Genomic DNA, 19,079 nt, shown 5'->3' on the forward strand with positions numbered 1-19,079 from the left:
GACTTGTTAGTGTAGGATTGGTTTTAACTGGGAGCTGATGAGGGGTCAGGAGAGATGCGAACAGCCACAATCTTAGCCTGAGGGCAGATCGACTGGTGGCCAGAAAATTATTCAGAGAGTGCTGTCCCTGCATCTGCCTTGCTTTGAAGTCGCTCTCTCAACTCTGGCTTGTCGTACGTGACTGTGTGTTCATCCCCCACCCCACCCCATAAAGGCAGTGGGAAAAAAGGATTGTGTGCGTGTGCGTGTGAGTATGTGTGACACACACAGAGGGGGAGAGAGAGATGCTGTGTGCCAATCCATACTCGCTTTGGAGAATTCAAGGTCATCCCTTCATGTTTTGCCAACCATCGGTCAATCAGTTCCCGATCAAAGTGGTGCTTAATTCACCTCAGTCACGTCTTTGCGTCACTGTTTCAGAGGTGCAACAGAGTTCCTCTTGTCTCTGCTCTGATCTGCTGCAGTACACCTCACAGTGCCAGGCCCACCTTGTCAACGAGGCCCTCTCATTCTAGTTTATGTATAGAGAGGATATGTCAGATCACACGTGGCACTTGTGTTGCCTCCACCTATCTTAGTCCATGAGATGTAAGGATTAGCTCATGGTCTTTGAAGCCTCACCTTCATTTTAATTCATAAATGTCCTTTTTTCCCTAATCACTCATAAAGCTGCCCTTATAAATGTCCTAGTTAATAAATGTCTCACTGGTTGTGATTTATCTCTCTATGTCTATTATCTCTATTAACCTGTACAAAACATTTGTGCTTTAAAATGTGTCACATTGCTGTTCAAACATAATATGTGTTATGCTCACTGTCAGGTTCTACACCAGTAAGTGCAGATTCTTAAAAGAAACCTATTGTTTCGCTAATGGACGGGAGCCCATTTCACGTCAGCTCCTCGAGTCCTCGCAAAACTCTTTGCATCACCACCGTGCCATGAGCTCTATGCTTTTCTCCCACCCTCACTTCCTCAGTCAAACACTGACTAGTCTAGATGGGAGTGCCTCGTGCAATCATGCAGCTCACAAAATAACCTCATATCCGTCTTTTCTTTCTCCAAATACAGGTCCCCTTTTCAACCTAGTATGGGCGTATATGGCATTTTAAGACTGGATGAGGACACTATTAGATGACAGTTTTTTTTACTACCCAGAGGGTGTAACTGAAACAGTAAACTGTACAGGCAAGGAAAATAAAAGTGTAACAAAATGTTATTCTGTCCTCAGTTTCTCTTTAGGGCGTGTGGTGCACACAGTACTTAGTAGAGTATATACCGTTCCTTTCGACATCTCCTGCCTTTGTGAAGTGAATATGTTTGATTATGTATAACCCTCACTGATTTCTGAACAGATTTCTAATGCACTTTCACATTAATATAGGCTACTCAATGCTGCATTATAAGAACGTTCTAATGTTAATGTAAGATGAAAACACATCAAACCAGCATGAGTTAGTCCTCCATTGTGGATTTACATGGTGGTAGAGAAGCGCTCACTCAGGTATCTGATTGAAATACTTGTTTGTTGTCTGTATTGCGGACGATGCTTTTAAGGAGCATTATTTCGGAGAACTTCAAAGCTGGCCAAAAGCACTCTCCTTCTGAGTGAGTGGCCTCTTGAAAATGTACTTATATTTTCCAAATGGACAGGAAGCAGCCCTCGCTGGTATTGAGGTGATGTTAATGCAGTGTGGCGCTTGTTTTCAATGTAACCCTGTTTGTCCCCATTGAGGAGCTACGGTATGCTAAGCTATACTCATCCCTATTGAGCTCTTTACAGGCTGACTCTATACATGCACTTGAAATGTAAATATCCCTATGTAACTACAGGGAGACAAACTGTGTACTGTATTTTGTCCTGTATATACTGGTAAAATCCTATTATGCATTATAGTTTCAGATATTATATATATATATATATATATATATTTATTCAAATTATTAATCCTTCACTGCACTGTCTTTGTCCCGTGTCTGTTGTTGCTGTTTGTTATGTGGAAAAAAGATCTATGTAAAAATGCATATACTGTAATTGCTGTAACAATTACCAATGTGTTTACACATATGACTCATTAAAGGAATCTGAATCTGTAATCAGAATAGGGCTTTATTCAGAATCAGAATCGGCACAATTTGTCACATCCATATTCTGTAGTTACAGCATAGAGGAGTGGAAGTCTTTGTTCTTGGCTCCTTGGCCTAGCAGCACCATCAACATACACAGACAACAAACAAGTATATAAAAAGAAGCAATAACAGACTAAAGATTTAAACAATTAAAAGATTTGCAGCATAGCAATGATAAAAGAAAACACATTTAATTAATAATACAATAATCACAGTGTAATAATCCCAGTGTGGGTGTGGTGGGTGCAAAGTGGCAGTGGAAGCAATTCAACGGTCATTGTGAAATTCCTAAATGCACCAGGGAGGTCTCATGTTTTAAATGTCCAATTTTGATGTTTGTGTTCCCATAGAAATACGTACTCCAAATGACGTATTGATTTTGAAACTCCACCTAACCCTGACCTTAACCACTCCTTTCCCTTGCCTCATCTCAACCTGACCCTAACCGGGAAAACGCCAGGTCTCCCCGACATTCCAGAACCTTCAAAATAGGACCTTTAAAAATGACAACATGTTGCATGCATGGAAGGGCCCTAAACTGTGTTGTTCACTCTACACAATATGATTAGTGACATTGTCTCTTCTTGTTGTCCACAACACATGAGACCAGATAGTTTCCAGATGCCGTAGCCAGGCATTCTGCTATCACTTGTTTTATTGATCCAAGTTAACGTGATCAGTTACAAGGCCACAGTGTCTTTAACTGTCTGTGTTTCCTCAGCTGAGGATGCATTGCATGTCTCCTTGGAGGATCCAAGCTGCTTTCCAGTGATGTAAACCCTCTATGCGAGTGTGCGAGTGAGAGGCTGTTGACTTTATTTAATATGTTCGCCAGAGTTTATTTCTTTTTACGTATTTTTTTTTGGTTACATGTAAGAGATGGTTTGCATTATGCGTGAACCATAGGTTCCACATAGGCATGTATCGCTGTAGACAGCTGGAAGTAACTCGAGCCCCTCAGTCACTTATCAGCCCTGGCATCCCTGCCATTTCCCATAGCCATCTTCAAGCCAGAAGAATCCAGCCATTGTTTTCATCTCTGTGGGCCCTGTGTTAACCCAGCAATGCCTTGCTGATTGTTGCAGAGATATTAAAGAAAATGGTAGATTTGTCTTAGTCCATATAACCCCATCTTGTGACATCCAAGCTCTTTTGCTGTGTGTGTGTGTGTGTGTGCGTGCGTGCGTGTGCGTGTGTGTGTCCATGCGTGTGTGTGTCCGTGCGTGTGCATGCGTATGTATATGTGTGTGTTTGTAAGTAAGAGGGGGTTCTACTTGGTGTAGTTGTGGAGAGCAGCTGCACCTGCCCTGTATGTCAACATGGGGTTCTGAAGCAGACACTCAAGAGATGAGGTGCCTTTCACACCACTGGCCCTCAGTAAAGCTGCTTTACTTTCCAAAGATAACAATGACCGCGCTGCTGCAGTGTTTGGAATGACCAGGCTCCATGGAGCCACTCTACAAGCTTTAAGCGCCTGGTCTGTGTGGCCTCCAGATTAGCTTTGGGCTCTGAGCCCTCTCTGCATACAGGCTTATTGGACTTCCTCGCGTCCCCCCCCGTGTGTTTTTGGCTCCTAACGTTTCCAGGATGCTTTCTGACTGTCTGTTTTACACATAGAGACAGCGTCTCCCGTGGGGGTTGTTAGGAGGTTACAGGGGTGTAGTAAAGGGGTCAGGGAGAAACCTGTCAGTCTATTTCCTTTCTCTGGCCTTGGGAAACTGCACCACAAGTCTTGCATATTTTTAGTGTCCTCGCTGTTTTGCCGTTTGAATCCACAGGAGAAGATACCAAATAATTTCCAGTTCATAGAGGGGCTTTCATTTCTCTCGTGGATTACTTATTATTAGTCTTGTCTGTTTTCTTTTCTTTTTTTTTTTTTTCATAGAGGGACCATGTCCAGCACACAATCTGTCAACATAATGCACTGGGTCTGGAAGCCATCATCTTTATGTGTTGGTGTGTAAAACTGCGCTCCATAGAATTACAATCTTCTTCTGGTAGTTTTCGCATACTCCTGAGTACCAGTACTGTGTCTACAGCTGTGGGCTTGGGTGTGGAAGGGGTGAAGGAACGCAGTGGAAAGAGAAGTGTGAGTAGTGTTATGTCTTAAGGTTCTCTATCTACCATGGGTGAGGCCAATGTTAATGTGAACAGGAAAACTCTTTTAACACCAACCTGAGATAATACAACTCAAGATGTTTGGTCCCTCGCACTTGACAAAAGGTACAGAGGTTATTTTCTGGTAAATGTGAAGTGTTGTCATTACATGCAGAGGGTGAAATGGGCAACATGTTTTTGTTATTATAAAACTGATGTGCTGGCAGTAATATTCTATGGGGAAATGGGGTCTTGATGATCAGAACACAGAGTACTGAACATTGATTGGCTGGCAGAGGATTCCTTCTGGGAGGGGAAAAGCTGAATCGTAGGAGAGAAAGTATATCAGACATGACAGAGCACTGAGTGCAGCTCGACCCTCTTTCTGTTTTAAGCAGTTCTCTTTCCAAGGTCAGGACAGGTAGTGAGTGAATGCATTCAGGCTGAGAGTGAGCCAGGCTCTCATAAACCTGCTGGGCGGTCACGCTCATTTACATTCAGACAGCCTGTACGAGAAGAGAACCACCTGACCCATGCCTTCAGATGATACAAGCCCAGAGACTCACCCCATTTTACCCGCTGCTCCACATTCCTGTGGATGGTGTTGAGATACTGTTATCTCAAGGTGCATCAACATCTTGACACCTCTCTCTCTCCGCCTCATCGTGCATTCAAGCCCAAGCCCTCCCTGGGTGTTCCAGGCAGGATGACCAGCCACCCTTGTGCACCAAGTGTGGGTAGAATTCTTAAACGTCAAACAGCGACCTCTAGGGCAAAAGATGACAACACAGTACTGCACTTTGTTAACAGTTTTCTTTGTTTTTGTTTGATGTGGATTGGATTTCAGTGGGTATAGGGGAGGGGTTGCTACTGCTGGCCACACCTCAGGCTTTACCAAGAGACGTCTGGGGAAATTCACTCCAATCCACACGTCAGACCAAAAGAAAAAAGTAAACAAAGCACTTCATACCTTGAATATGGGTATATTTACTGTTTATACAGTCTGTATAAGGAAAAATGAAGATCACCATGTGTAACACCTAAGCTCTTCCGCATTACTTTTTAAGCTCTCGTGTTACCAAATCTATCCTGAGTCTTCTCATATGCAATAACAAGGCTAAAAATAAATAATTATTGTACTTGAGAAATCTTTTTGTAATATTGATTTGAGGCACTCGCCAGAATGCTAAATACAGATAATGTGTTTATATCTCTAGAACCACACTGGGGACACTGCTAGCTATACTATTGTACGTGTGAGTGTGAGCGATATGCTTCATACTGATTTGAAAGTAGTTTGTAAACCATACTAGCTTCTAAATGGATAGCAGTACCTGTACGTCTGGGGAAATTCACTCCAATCCACACGTCAGACCAAAAGAAAAAAGTAGACAAAGTACTTCATACCTTGAATATGGGTATATTTACTGTTTATACAGTCTGATGTACTAGCCTACACTAATACCCGACCTCAGTATTATACAGTACTGCACCATCTGGACTATTATCTAACAGCCATTTCAATGAAGTGTAGCCTAGAATAGAGTAGAATAAATCTTTATCATCCCCAATGGGCAATTTGTCTTGCAGCCAGCAGATAAAAAGCAAAAAGTCACAATAGCATAACATACAAGGGCGGCTGGGTGGCGTAGCGGAGATTGCGCTTGTCACCAATGCAAGAGGCTGCGGTCTCGACTCCCGGAGTCAGCATTGCCTGCGGCTTGGGCCAGTCGTCATACTATCTCAATTGGCAGAGGTAGCGGGTGGAAAGTCGATGGGTGGGGATTAGGCGTTGTGGACAGCGACTCCTACAGGTCGGTTGGGTAACGCCTGTACAGCAGAATCAGGAAGTATCGGGGGCAGCGTGAGCCTCCCATGCGTTACTCCTCGCCACTGAGAGACCACGCCGTACTGGTGAAAAGATGCGACAGGCTGCCTCCTCGTGTACCGGAGGGGACACGTGATGCAAGGCTTCTATCCTCACTACAGCCAACCAGTGGGAGGCATAGTCTAGCAACGTTCGAGACAGGGGAGGGGAGAATTGAAGGGGAGAATTGGCGAGACGAAATTGGGATGGGAGAAAAATAGAAAATAAGGAGAAAAAGTGGATAAAAAAAATAGCATAACATACAAGGCATATGAAGAATAGCACCGGTTGTCTGTGTGAACCTCACGTCAGCATCACCACGCCGGCTGCCAGCTCTCTGGAGGCGACTGCACTGAGTTTTAAGAGTCCTGTTATTACTACAGTGATAATATTGTAGAAAGCAGGAACCCATAGTGCAATATAACAGAAAGCATATTTGAGCACATTAAAAATGGTCTTAATCAGACTGTTGTTCTTTTCCACTAACTCCACAATGTAATTATCACTTATAGTGAAAGGGCTGGCGTGTGCCAATAAAAAATAAGTAATTTTTGTTTAGCTCTGGCCTACCTCTCTCTAATGCTCTAATGCTCCGCTCCGCAGCTGTGCTGTGGAAAACAAACAGCGCCGTGCAGCTGGGCTCCTCAAGACAGCGAAAGGGGAATTTTAATCCCATGTCCCCCCCCCCCCCCCCCTTGGCACCAGTCAGATTTATTTGGTCATAAAAAGGGGAAAAGCACCCCGCTATCTGAGTAGGACTGGGAAGTGAGAATGCAAGTCATGTCAGACCTAGTTGTAGATTTAGACACATGGCAGACCAGGAAATTAATCCGCAAGAGGTCGAAGTGCTCCAGGAAAATTCAAAACACACAGAGTTCTAATTAGCTTAGATAGTGGCACGTTATTGGCATACGTGCACAACTATCACCCAGTCATACTCTGCACTATGAGCCAACCTGACATGCTGCACTAAGACTATTATTATTAAAAAAAATTATAGTGACATCATTCACAGTAAGTGTATTGACACCATGAGTAACGCAGCACTAGATCCCATGGTTAACCTACATGTGTCTCTCATCCTCTCTCCGTTATCCACTCCCTACAGCCTGATCTGAAAACAAACTATCCGTACACCACCCAAAACCGTTTCCAGATGTCGCCTCCGTCTCCAGTAACTCCAAACCTGATACTACAGGGCACTGTGGGGTGAGGGTCAGGCCTGGAGGAAAATGCACAATATGTAATTCAAACTGAGAACACTATATTCAGAATTGCCTGTGGAGGAAAAATGAAGATCACCATGTGTAACACCTAAGCTCTTCCGCATTACTTTTTAAGCTCTCGTGTTACCAAATCTATCCTGAGTCTTCTCATATGCAATAACAAGGCTAAAAATAAATAATTATTGTACTTGAGAAATCTTTTTGTAATTATTGATTTGAGGCACTCGCCAGAATGCTAAATACAGATAATGTGTTTATATCTCTAGAACCACACTGGGGACACTGCTAGCTATACTATTGTACGTGTGAGTGTGAGCGATATGCTTCATACTGATTTGAAAGTAGTTTGTAAACCATACTAGCTTCTAAATGGATAGCAGTGTGACTGAGCAGGTCCTAAATTATTATTATTATTATTATTACCAGTAACAAAACATCACAAACTAAAGATAATCTAACATTTCAGGTGCTTTACAGAGCGTGCCATCAAAAGACAAATAATAAGCTGACAATACGTTATATAAAAACAGCATCTGGAATATTGTTCAAAGGTCTGCACGATAAAGAAGATGAATGTGTCTAAGAGAATGTCCAGAGAGCAGCACATATACTCCTCCGGATCCCCAGATACACCTGGGTAGACGACGTGCTGCAGGGCCCTAAATCTCTTTAGTTCAAGTGTAATAAACAAATACAAGTAGAAGGATGACTCTCAAAAGCCTTCAGGAAAATGTCCAACTTCACACACAGACACACAGACACACAGACACACACACACACACACACACACACACACACACACACACACACACACACACACACACACACACACACACACACACACACACACACACACACACACCTCCGTCCTCATCAGCAAGTTCCAACGTGTGATTCTGAGCTATTAAAACAGAATTCATACGGCTGTTTATTTGACATCCTGTTGATAAGGCAGTCAGCCAATATAAAAATGTCTACTCCCCATAATCAGTATCGTAATCTCAGTCCTTTCGCTTGCTCTGCGGTTGAGTTTCAACAGTGTGCTGGGAAAGACAAGACACACACAGTCCTTTTCTTTGCTGTGTTTAATGATATGCCTTACCCCCTGATTTGCTGGTCAAAATGAATTCCCTATACTTCTGTGGGAAAGTATGTATTCTGTGTCACCCATTAAAGGAAATCACTGCACTGAAGGACCTAATAAAGACCTAACAAGGAGGGCAAACAGGGAACAGTGCCTCTACACATGAAGAATTGACCGATGGCAATCAGAATGTTTCAGTATGAAATGGTCAGTCGCTCCATTGTGCTTTAAACCCTGTCTTCAGTTTCCTGAAACTCTTGAACTAACCTGCTTTTAGAGTGAAAGATGGAGTGAACAGAGAGAGAGAGAGAGAGAGAGAGAGAGAGAGAGAGAGAGAGAGAGAGAGAGAGAGAGAGAGAGAGAGAGAGAGAGAGAGAGAGAGAGAGAGAGAGAGAGAAATAGAACCAATTTTTATGTTTTGTTTTTGAGGGTGGTAAGCTCTTTATCATGCCTCCTATCCAACCTCTTACCTCCCCCTTTGGGTCTTTAGGAGCATCCTGTGACCTTTGACCTGCAGGACAATAGAGGCCAGGACGTTTCCCAGTGAGCAGAGATGGAGCCAACAACAGGAACATGGAGGGGTGCTCCTGGGAAACAAACTGTTTATTGTGTGGCAGGATGGACAGCCCCCCCCCCTCCCCTAGAACCACTCACTTACGTTCACACACACACACACACACACACACACACACACACACACACACACACACACACACACACACACACACACACACACACACACACACACACACGCACGCACACACACACACACACACACACACACACACACACACACACACACACACACACACACACACACACACACATACACACAGCACACTCTAATAATGCATAATTACAGTTTGTAGGCTAATGGGTACGTTTTAGCACCTCAAAATGTGTTCTTTACGTTCTATTGAGGCCCAGTCTAACCCCGAATCTAATCCTCTGAATCTGTTTCTGTTTTCCTAGTTAAGGGTGGGAGGATGGCAAAGCTATAATGTCTGGTAATGCCAGACATAGTGGTGTGTTGGTTATTGTTGTGGTGCAGTGTGTGTGTGTGTGTGTGTGTGTGTGTGTGTGTGTGTGTGTGTGTGTGTGTGCGTGTGTGTGTGTGTCTGTGTGTCTGTGTGTCTGTGTGTCCGTGCACTTTGTGTTTTCAGCTTTAGCTTCAGTTACCAAGGACGTTTCCCCTCCTGATTCCTAAAATACGGTTTTCGGAGTACATCAACTAAACAGGTTTAAGGACTTAAGCTTGCACTCTTTTCATTCTTCTTTCTTGTATTCAGCTTTTCACATTGTATCCCTTCCCCTGTTCGCTTTTTGTTGTGCCTGAAAGTAAATTAACCTTGTCTATCTTTTGTGGTTTTTATTCAATTAGGCATAAAAAGCCATCTGTCTATTTTTGGCTCCAAGGGCACAGTCAATAGGGAGGGCATTGCTTTTGTCAAGATATGAAATGGCAATTTCTTAGCTAGACGCTTGGTTCATACAGAATGAATCCAGCTAATCCTGGGAATGTGAGTGCAATTACTTGTGACTGTTATTTAGCTCAATCTATTATACAATGGAGGTTTTATCAACATGTAAAATGTGCCAGAAGCTGATCATTTGTTATTATGAAGTGATGGAAGAAGGACACAAGTCCTTTTCTTAAGTAAAAAATTTAAATAAAAGAATAATACTATTTAAATTATATTTAAAGGCCCAATCCAGGATATTTTTTACCATATCAATGTGGGGTATATTCACATACAATGAATATACTGTAAATGGAAAATAGGCTCTTTGGAACTTTCTTTACCCAATGTAAATCAGAATATAGATCCGTTTTACTCAAGTGTTGACACAAATTACCAATGTAATCACACCTTTTACAGCTACAGAATACAGGAAATACAATTACAAACCTATATTTACATATTAATCTTGTGTTAATCATTGTATCAGGAGCTCAATCTATCAACTAGACTAGAGACATACATTTTTCCCCACCCATTAGTATAAAGGTATTTGATAATTGTTACAAAGGATCAGATTAAACCGAATATATATATTTATTGATTGATATATATTGCATAATATTTGTATATCGTTTGATATCCCTTGTATATTCCTTGTACATATACACGGAATATCCCTTTAGCCTAGTACAGACCATAATATTTCATTCTCCTATTGGACAGCGGTCCACAGGCGCCAAGGCCATGCCTCCAGAGTCAGGTTCAAAGCCACCGTCAAGACATGTCTGTACATGCCCGGCTTCGCCCAAGAATACGAGACAGAAATAAGGCTGGTACTAGTTTATTCACCTAACGTATAAATACGGCGCAGGTGAATACAGAAGTAGAGTTACCCAATAAGTTGAAGCCTCACCCACGATACAACGTGTGGTGAAGTATGGCCTGTTTTTGGCCCCAAATAGAGCATTGAGACCGCGTGCGAATTAATAACTGAAGTGTCAGAGTTTGGCGCTATACCGTCGAGTGCGACATATTTCTATTAAGTCAGTAATAGTCTATTTGTGTATAGTGTATCGTGCGGCTAAAGTTCTACAGTGACCAGCATCACCAACGCTTCCTCGTATCAGCTAGAGAGCTTATCCAGGCTGGGCTGCTTTCATGGCGCTTTCACCCGAGGAGCCCTAGACGAGAACCGCTTGGACATGTACACTGGATTAATCTACCCGACGACTACATAGCCCTTTGCGGCTGGATTATATTTGCTTTTGGTCCTGTGATTAATGGAGCGGAGAATCGCCGACGCCTACACGTGTGTGGGATTTACCCTGTGAGGAGCCACGTCGAGTCTGCGCCTCAGAGAGCCTGAGGCAGGCTAGCTTTCTTCACTGTGGAGCTACAGTCTACGGAGAACAGCTGTATTCGTCTGTGGATCAAGAGGCTATTGCACCGTCTCCTGTACTTGGAGTCTCCTTAGTCATCGTTGACCAGACTTTCTACTACCGACAATTCCTTTACCCCTGCTGGCTTACAACCGGGGGGACCCTTCAGTATCTCCCGCTATATATCACTAGTGTACCATAGATATAATTCCCTAAGATTCAGGTTGTATAATTACCTCCTGCGTACCCAGAGAATGGACATTCATTATTGCTTTGCCTACGCACATTCCTTTGCCTTACAAGAGCATCCAAAGTAATAGAGAAGTATATTATGTACCTTTTGCTGCAATAAATACTTAATTATAACTTTGTGTGGAACCGATTCATTGTGGGAAGTGTTCATCATATTTATATATCATGTACTGTATGGCCAGTAATTAAAGTACATAAGACGGTAGTGGTTTAATGATACCATACTTATCAATACAGTCAGGGAATTGTACCCCTCAGTTACAATTGGTCCTTCGAGCCGGAGGGTAACTAGTGTAATATTAATATAGTGGTATTAATATCGACATGGCCAATGATGAACACTCCACAAAACGGTTCTCCTAAAGTAGATCGCCCGCAGCGTAGACGGCAGACACCTCAGTACTTAGAGGATTACGTTGCCAGTATACTACCTAGCTTTCTACAGACGGTAAACGCGGAAAAAGTAGATAGTAAAATTATGTCCGACCCTATCAACCAGGCTACCCCGCCTATAGAGGCCCTAGTGGGTTCTAACGTAACTGACCAAGCTCACGGAGGGGACCAGGAGGGACCTGACATGACTTTACCCCCCGCCAAGACCGAAGAAGTAGTCCCCGGAGAGCTCCAGGATAAAGACAGCCCTCCAGGGATGGAACTCGACCCGCTACAAGAAGAGGCGAGCACCCCGGAGATGGATCTCCAGGACTCGCCACAGGAGAACAGATCTCCAACGAGTACTGCCAGGAGCGGATCACCTCAACCAGCGTCTTCCCCCAGCGAGGCGGACAAGATGCTGGCACAGGCCTTCCTCGCCAGCCTAGCAGCCTCAACAGAGCGCGATCGACTCCAAGCACAGACGCTTAGTGAGCGCGAACATTCTTCCATGGAAAGAGAACGCCTTCAAGCGCAGCAACGGAGCGACGAAGATCGTATACGTCTAGAGATTAGACGCCTTCTGACGGAAGAGAATATGGTAAGGGACCGGGCCGAAGCCCAGCGCGCCGCCGCCGAAGCCCAGCGCGCCGCTGCCGGTGCCCAAAGAGAAGCAGAGCGCGACCTCGCTCTCACCAAGCGCGAAGCCGAGCGCGACCGATTACAAGCGCAGATAATGGAGCAGCTGATCACCAGGGCAACACCCCCTCCCTCCGCACGGGGCTCCAGGGCCTCGTCAAGACAAGGGTCAAGGGCACCCTCCCCGACCCGATCAAGCGACCCTGAGCCCGACCACCAGAGAGAGCCTATACCCCCCTCCGAACCCCTTCCCCGTCCGGTCCAAGTGAGACCCAGCTACAAGGAAGAAACGGTCTACACCGCGGAGAGGCTAAATAGACGACTACAGGATCTAGATGACCTGCCAGAAGAAGAGGGAGAGGAGGAGAGTCAAGCCCGACAGCAGCACAGTACTCCACAGGACCAGGAGGTCCAGTACAGCCCAGGCTCTACCCCCGCGGCTCTGCGCTACAGACCCCCGACTCAATTCACGGGTGAGCTTAACGCACGACCAGCCCCGAGGAACAGCACCTGGATACGCGGGCCATGGTACCCAGCAGGTACCAGCCCACCAAGAGGCGTAAGAGGAGACTCGCCTAGGAGGCCTCTCTTCCAACGCTCACCGATGTGCCAGCCATCCATGGCATCATACATTGGCACACCGACGTTTCCGGACTTTACACACGAGAACAGAGCACAGTACACGGAGCTACGAATGTGCCTAGAGACAATGATGTCCGATGTAGCTGATGAACCGTACAAATATGCTATCCTACTGAACTTCACTGAAGCACCTCAAGGTGCCCCGAGCGCACAATATAGCGCTGGCCTATGCCACCTCTACTACCCCATACACCGCGGCTCTAGCAGCACTCGACCAAAGATATGGACGCATATGGGACTACGTAATACAAGAGATAAGGCATATTGACCGCCTACCCCCAGCCACAGACAATCGCTCACTAGATGACCTGTCTATCAAAGTACAATCCCTGGTAGGGATGCTGGGGGCGCAACGAGAAAAGGGTATGCACGAACTGTACGCAAACTCTAATGTTGAGAGGATTTTAGAGAAGCTTCCGCCCGCCCGACAAGAGTGCTTCAGGCGGCAAAGAGACCACCGTGATCCTAACGGTCCCGAGCCATCCCTCCTAGACCTAGCCGACTTCCTGGCGAGAGAAGTCAACAGCCTACGGTTGGATACGTTCATGCGGAGCACACCAAGCTCCAGAGAGGGACCTAGGAGAGCAAACGATGGCCGCAGATTGGTGACGTCATGCACCAATCAGAATCAGTACCGAGCAGCAAGAACCACAGTACCCCCTCGATGAAAGAGAAGTGGAAGATGGTGTGCCCGTACTGCGAAAATGAACACTGGCTGTCACAATGTGACACGTTCAAGAAGATGACCACCGACGAGGTGAGTCAATGGATAAAGGCCAACCGACGCTGTTACCGATGTGCACGCAGTCACATGGCAGCCGTTTGCCGCTTAAAGAAGAGGTGTAGTCGGTGTGACGGAGCCCACTTAGACGTCCTACACGAAAGTAACAGAAGAAAGCCTGCACCCTCAAGCAGCACAAAGGCAAGTGTTATGTACATTGACCCCGCCAGCAGCGGGGGCGCCCGGGTGCTCTTAAAGGTGGTCCGCGTAACACTGAGTTACCAAGATAAGGTCATGGACACTTACGCCGTCCTTGACGACGGGTCAGAGAAGACCCTTCTCCTCGCGTCCGCTGCGGCCCAGCTGGGGCTGCGGGGGAGCGAAAACCAGATGACGATTCGGACAATAAGAAGAGATCTAAAGACGATAAAGGGCGAGAATGTCTCCTTCACTATCGCAGCAAGCGGGCAGCCAGAGAGACGGTATAGGATTACTAACGATTTCACCAGCCAAGAAATAGGCCTGTCGCAGTACACCTACCCCATCGCCAAGCTGATGGATAAATATGTGCACCTGCGTCAACTACCTATACCGCTCATAGACGGTGCCACCCCGACCATGCTGATAGGCTCCGACCATGCAGACCTCATCGTCCCGATGGACCGGGTCCACACAGGGCCCAGAGGCTGTCCTGCAGTAGTCGAGACCCGCCTAGGATGGACATTACAAGGCCCCCTCGCTAGGTCCCTTAACCGAACAGCAGCCACTAGCTGCCTCCACTCCAGAGTGACAGAAGAAGACACCACCCTCCTACAGCATGTCGAGAGGCTATGGACACTAGAGACAATGCCCTTTAAGAACGAAAAGAAAGACATTCGTTCCAAGGAAGACATTTACGCTATAGCCCTCCTCGAGCAGGGGACAAAGAGAGTCAAAGTCAACGGAGTGATGAGATACGCAACTCCACTCCTGAGGCGAGAGGGTATGCCTACCTTCCACGCCCCAAAAGAAGCGACGGAGCGGTATCTATTGAACACAAAGCGGCACCTAGCCAGAGACCCCGCTCAAGAGACTGTGTACCGCGCTGAGATTAACAAGCTAATCACAGCGGGACACATAAAGAAAATTGACATTGAAGAGGCCGATCAGACGACCGAATCATGGTATGTGCCGCACCACAAAGTCCACCACAACGGCAAGGATCGTATTGTGTTCAACTGCAGCTACCAGATCGGATCACAAAATCTGAATAAAGAGCTCTTGCCCGGCCCAACACTAGGCCCCTCTCTACTAGGCGTGTTATTACGTTTCCGCCAAGACAAGGTGGCCATCAGCGGCGACATCAAAGGGATGTTCCTGCAGGTGAGACTAGTGGAGGAGGACAAGCCCCTGCTGCGGTTCCTATGGAGAGAGAGGATCGGGGATGAGCAACCAGCCATCTATCAATGGGAAGTCCTCCCTTTCGGAACCACATGCAGCCCATGCTGTGCTACGTTTGCACTGCAAAAACACGTCGCAGAGGACCCAGCAGCCGATGAAGAGGTCCGACAAAGTGTAGGAAATAGTTTCTACGTGGGCAATTGTCTGCAAAGCGTCTCGACGCCAGAAGAAGCCGAGGCCCTTCTACTCAAGCTCCGCGCCTCCCTGATCAAAGGCGGCTTTGATCTCAGGCAGTGGGCCAGCAGCGACCCGCAAGTATTGCGCAGCCTCTCCCCCGAGGACAAGGCAGCAAGCAGCGAGACCTGGATGGCGACCATCCCAGGAGAAGCCCAAGAAATGACATTAGGACTAGTCTGGCACTTCAAAACAGACTCGCTCCATTATAAACACACACCCCTGACCAAGGAGCAGGGAAGGTCGACTGCACTACCGACCACCAGACGGAGTGTATACAGAACACTCGCTAGACAATATGACCCGTTGGGATGTATTCTACCTTACACCACCAGGGCAAAGATGATTGTAAGAGCGTTATGGGACAAGGACCAGGGCTGGGACGACCCCATACCCGAACACCTTGCATCCACATGGAGAGAGTGGGAGACGGAACTCAGCTCACTCCCAGGTGTCAACATACGCCGCAGCTACTTCCCACCCACAGTGAGGCCGGAGACGTGCCAGATGGACCTGCACGTCTTCAGCGACGCCTCCGAAGTAGCCTACGGTTCGGTGGCCTACTTGCGTGCCCGAGAGGAGGGAGGAGAAATACATACTGCTTTCATCCTGGCTCGCTCAAGAATAGCCCCACGCAAGCAACAATCTATCCCGCGTCTAGAGCTCTGCGCAGCCCTAGCAGGAGCGCAACTCGCTACGTTGATCCAACGTGAACTCACCATCCCGGTGCAAAGAACAATCTTGTGGTCAGACTCCACGACAGTACTCACATGGATCCGGTCCGATTCGTGCAGATACAAGGTCTTCGTGGGAGTCAGAGTCACAGAGATTCAAGATTTAACAGAAGTAGCAAGCTGGAGGTATGTGGACACAAAACACAACCCAGCTGACGTCATCACCCGGGGAATGTCCCTGGATGACCTCACCCGTCACAACCTATACAGTGACGGGCCAGAGTTCCTCAAGCTCCCGGAAGAAGAGTGGCCTACACCCACCCCACGGGCAGCGAGTAAAGAGGAGGCCGAGAACAAGAAATCTATGTTCTGTGGATTGACCACACCCGTCTCCACAGACCCCGACATAGACGATTGCCTCACCCTAGAGAGTGCGCAGCTAAAGACATTCCTGTGGCACCACCCAGAGGTTCAGCTCACTACAGACATTACTGCAGCTGACTACGAAGAAGCAGAACTTCTTCTACTACAACGAGCCCAGAGAGACTCGTTTCCCGATGAGCTAGACCAGGGGTGGCCAACCAGTCAGAGACTAAGAGCCACAAAAATTACTGTGGTACCACAAAGAGCCACACCATATACCAGCGTTTCTCAACTTTTTTTTCAGTCACGGCACCCTTCATGTGTTTATAGGTCTCACCCTCTGGCCTCTGAAGTTGCTAATGTCTTTTTTATTTGGGCCTCACAGGGTTAAAAGTACCCTGTGTGAGACCCACGGTTGCAAAATTACAAAATCACTTTTAGCCAATTAAAAAAATAATGTTTATTTAAAAAATGTTAAAGGGGAACTGTTTTACTATTTCTTTCACTATTTGGGCACTTTTACACAATTCCTGTGAGTCTATGGAACACCTAGGTTTTTTTCAAAAAAAATGCATTGTTTTGTATTTCTAATCAAGTACTAAAAACCGCATTTTTCTAACTCAAGATCTTAAGCCGTTTTGAGGCTGGGCTCCAACCACTGTGTGGCCTGGTGCCAACTGCCACATCAACTGCCACATTATTATGCAGCTGAGAAATCTCTGACATCACAGCACATTTTCAGATGACTCAGTTCAGTGAGGGTGAATATTGTGAGAGGAGAATTGGAAGAATGCGCCAATATGAGAATTAGAGACATAGATCCTATTAATATAAGTCCACATAGCTAAGAAACAATGGTAAACACTGAAAAAGGCCATTTATAAGATAGTTCCCCTTTAAGCACATGTATAGTCAATTGGTCCTGTTGTTCAGCCTCACAATGCTATTTGATAGTAAATGTGTTTATATGTCCCACCCTCTGGCCTCTGAAGTTGCTAATGTCTTTTTAATTTGGGCCTCACAGGGTTAACCTCTTAAGCCCGAGATATACAGTAAAAGTGTATATTTTCAGCATTACGTTTGTTTACCAATTATTTTAACTGTTATTAGTGAAATATAAGATTATAGAAATCTCAGGGCATTGAGTCGGAAACCGGCGCATATTGACAGGAGGAAGTGGCACATCCAAAAGTGAGTGTAGTCTTTTGAAGGAAGAGACTCAGGGCTTTCAAATTTAGAAAAACTACCCTACCCAGCTCACACCAGCCCCTGTCAATCATCTGACTTCTGAATTTACTTTTTAATTTCTCTTATTTTTTGGGATTATCTCCCACAAACCTGAACGTTATTGCCATAAAACGGAACGCAGTTAGTTTCTCTACCTTTCTGTGAACGTCTTGCAAAAAACGGTGTTGCAATATGATGAAAATGGTGGAGAAATTTACATTATAAAAAAGATGGCAGAATTCAGTACTGTATCTACAAAACCTTCTGTTTAATCATCTTCCCTTTATTCATTTGCTTAGATTTTTCAGGTCTGGTCAATTTTAGCATGGTGTTATTCACAGTCAAAGATAATTTTTTTTTAAATAGAATTGATATTCTCCTTTGGTTCATTACAATTTACTCAAGCCTAGTAACAGACACACTATTTCTGACACTGATCCATATATGTCCCTAGATTCAGATACCAAGAACATGCAAATGGACCATTAAAAAAAAATTGTAAATGTTTATTCTACGTCCTTATGGAATGAGTGACATACAAAAAAAAAAGTAAAAAAAAAAAAAAAAAAAATTTAAATATTTTATTTCTATTTTATTTTATTTTTTTTTATGGATGGAAGAGCCGCACATTGATGGGCAGAGAGCCGCATGCGGCTCGCGAGCCGCGGGTTGGCCACCCCTGAGCTAGACTGTCTACAGGGAGCAAAGCCCGTCCCATCAGACAGCAGATTGCTCCACCTAGCCCCCGAGAGCGACGCCCATGGTCTCATCAGAGTGGGTGGTCGTCTGCGGAGAGCCCCAGACTTACCGGATGACGTCAAGTACTCGATAGTCTTAAACAGCCGACACAAGGTCACAGAGCTGATTATAAAGAAATACGACGAGGATGTGCATCACGCCGGGGCAGAGAGAGTCTTCGCGGAGATCAGACGTCGTTATTGGATACTGCAAGGGAGAGAAGCAGTGCAGCGCTTCCAGCGAACCTGTCTAGACTGTCGTAAATGGCGAGCGCAGCCCAGTATACCCCGGATGGCTGACCTACCTCCCTGTCGCCTCCGACTCGGCGACAAGCCTTTTCACTCCACCGGTATGGACTGTTTTGGCCCGCTGTATATAAAGAAAGGAAGAGGAACCGAGAAGCGGTGGGGTATTGTATTCAAATGCATGACCACCCGAGCGATGCATATAGAACTCCTTCCAACCATGAGCACAGACTCATTCCTTATGGCCTTCCGAAGATTCACATCGCGGAAAGGCAAACCGTCTATATTATTGTCTGATCACGGGACAAATTTCAAAGGCGGAGAAAGAGAGCTGAGAGAGAGCTTCCA

This window comes from Notolepis coatsorum (genome assembly GCF_963971535.1).
Source record: "Notolepis coatsorum genome assembly, chromosome: 1".
Taxonomy (NCBI): Eukaryota; Metazoa; Chordata; class Actinopteri; order Aulopiformes; family Paralepididae; genus Notolepis; species Notolepis coatsorum.